Source organism: Callorhinus ursinus, unplaced genomic scaffold, assembly GCF_003265705.2.
Source record: "Callorhinus ursinus isolate GAN/ISIS: 27379988/994484 unplaced genomic scaffold, GSC_fseal_2.0 scaffold54, whole genome shotgun sequence".
Classification (NCBI taxonomy): domain Eukaryota; kingdom Metazoa; phylum Chordata; class Mammalia; order Carnivora; family Otariidae; genus Callorhinus; species Callorhinus ursinus.
Genome location: NW_027397116.1, coordinates 6,849,648 through 6,852,116, shown reverse-complemented (window position 1 = coordinate 6,852,116; position 2,469 = coordinate 6,849,648). Strand labels below are relative to the sequence as shown.

The following is a 2,469-nucleotide window of genomic DNA, read 5'->3' as shown; positions in this document are numbered from 1 at the left end:
AAGTTGAGTGTGGATGACATATCCCACGTGGTTCTCTCTCCGTGGCTTCTTCCTCTGATTGCCACAGAGCCACAGTCAAAGTGTTACATCCTACCTCAGTCTGCACAGAGCAATGTCAGTTTCCTATAAGGAAGCACAATAAATGGTCATTTGCATCAACTTCTTAAAATTCATCAAAACCAAATAACCAAAAGAGTAGAGAATAAAATAAGTGGATTTCAAAAATCCACATTTAAAAAATAAATTCTATGAGTCAACAATCTGAGAAAATGAAAACCAGAACTAAACAAGTAAAGATGTTCTTCTTCCTTCTTTCCAAAATGTAAGTAGTTTGTTATTTTCTTTCATAAAGCACTCCATGAAGTAGCCTTTGGTAACTGCCAACTTTAGAGAGAGAATTATTAGAGGCAGAAAATTTCTAGTCCCTGTCTTGCCAAAGCAGCAAGCTTAAGGAATTTACTTTCCATAACAGTTTATTTACATATATTTTTAAATGCTTCAATAAGAACATACACTCTAGAAATATTTCATGACAATGGGTATAGGACCCTAAAACCAGAAATAATAAGTGTTGTCAAGGACATGAAGGAAAGGGAACCATTGGTGAGAATGTAAATTGGTGCAGCATGGCTGGAACTTGAGGGCATTGGGTTAAGTGAAATAAGTCAAAGGAAGATGAATATTACATGATCTCACTTATATGTGGAATCTAAACAAACAAGAATGAACTCATAGATACAGAGAACAGATTGGTGGTTGTCAGAGGCAGAGGGATGGTGAGGAGGGAGTAAGATGAGTAAAGGTAGTAAAAGGTACAAACTTCTGGCGGAGCAGGGACTCGAGCCATGGAGGAGACACCGCCCCCGGGCTGCAGCAAGCCGCACCTAGAGAAGCTGACCCTGGGGATCACCCGCATCCTAGAATCTTCCCCAGGTGTAACAGAGGTGACTAGCATAGAGAAACCACCTGCTGAATGTCATATGATTTCTTCATGGGAACAAAAAAATAACTGTGTGGTACCTGAGGATGTGAAGGATTTTTACCTGATGACCAATGGCTTCCACATGACATGGAGTGTGAAGCTCGATGAGCACACCATTCCATTGGGCAGCATGGCAATTAACAGCATCACAAAACTGACTCAACTTAACCAGTCTTCCGTGTATTCACTCCCAAATGCACCAACCCTGGCAGACCTGGAGGATGATGCACTTGAAGCCAGTGAGAACCAGCCAGAGAAGCCTCACTTTGATTCTCGCAGTGTGATATTTGAGCTGGATCCTTGCAATGGGAATGGGAAGGTTTGCCTTGTCTACAAAAGAGGGAAACCAGCGTTAGCGCAAGACGCTGAGATCTGGTTCCTGGACAGAGTGTTGTACTGGCATTTTCTCACCGAATCCTTCACCGCTTACTATCACCTGCTCATCACGCACCTGGGCCTGCCACAGTGGCAGTACGCCTTCACCAGCTATGGCATTAGCCCACAGGCCAAGCAGTGGTTCAACATGTATAAACCCATCACCTACAACACAGACCTACTTGCAGAAGAGACCAACTGCTTCGTGAACAAGCTGGATCCCAGCAAAGTGTTCAAGAGCAAGAACAAGACCTTAATCCCCAAAAAGAAAGGGCCAGTCCAGCCTGCAGGTGGCCAGAAAGGGCCCCCGGGTCCTCCCTCCACCTCTAAATCCTCTTCTAGCCCTGGAAACCCTATCCGGAAATGAGCACCCCAACCTCCCCGCCAGCCCTACAGCAACGATTTCCAGGCACGGATGGCCCAAGCCTCAGATTCTGTGAGTGGCACCATAGGCCTTTTCCCATCTGCGTGAGCCAAGTCCTACACCTTTTACCCCCGTTGGCATTAGCCAGGAGTTCAAGGGCATACTCAGGTCTCCCCCAGAGTCCTTTCCTCAGCCCTTGCCTCTGAAAGCTGTGGAGAGTTTCAGAACTTGTTTAAGTAGTTAAATAGAGCTGCTAAGAGCTTTCCTCTCTTTCCACCCCCAACCGTCTACACCCCTCAGCAGGGATTAGAGAAATCCCCTGAAGAAACCACTGATTTTGACCCATGAGGCATTAGAACTGTGCTGTTCAGTTGGTAATCACTAGCCAAAGGTGGCTGTATAAATAAAAAACTCAGTTTGTCAGTTGCATTAGCCACATTGTGAGTATTCACGTGGCTGGTAGCTTCTGTATTCAACAACAGAGATAATGGAACATTTCCATCATCACAGAAAGTTCTGTTGGGCAGCACTGCATTAGAATGTTTTCATGCTGTCCTTACTCAGATCAGTTCATTTTTGTTAGAGAATGTGGATACCTTAATTTGATGGGTCATAATGTTCCATGGAAATTCTTGAAGGTGAAAAAAAAAAAGGTACAAACTTCTAGTTATAAAATAAGTAAGTCCTGGTGATATAATATACATCATTATAGTAACAATACTATATCGTAAGTCTGAAAGTTGCTAAG

General features: G+C 43.8%; 1 pseudogene; it reads left to right on the top strand.

Moving 5' to 3' along the window:
- Positions 1-831: 831 nt before the first annotated feature.
- Positions 832-2,144, top strand: LOC112839242 (tubulin polyglutamylase complex subunit 2 pseudogene; annotated as a pseudogene).
- The last annotated feature ends 325 nt before the right edge of the window (positions 2,145-2,469 follow it).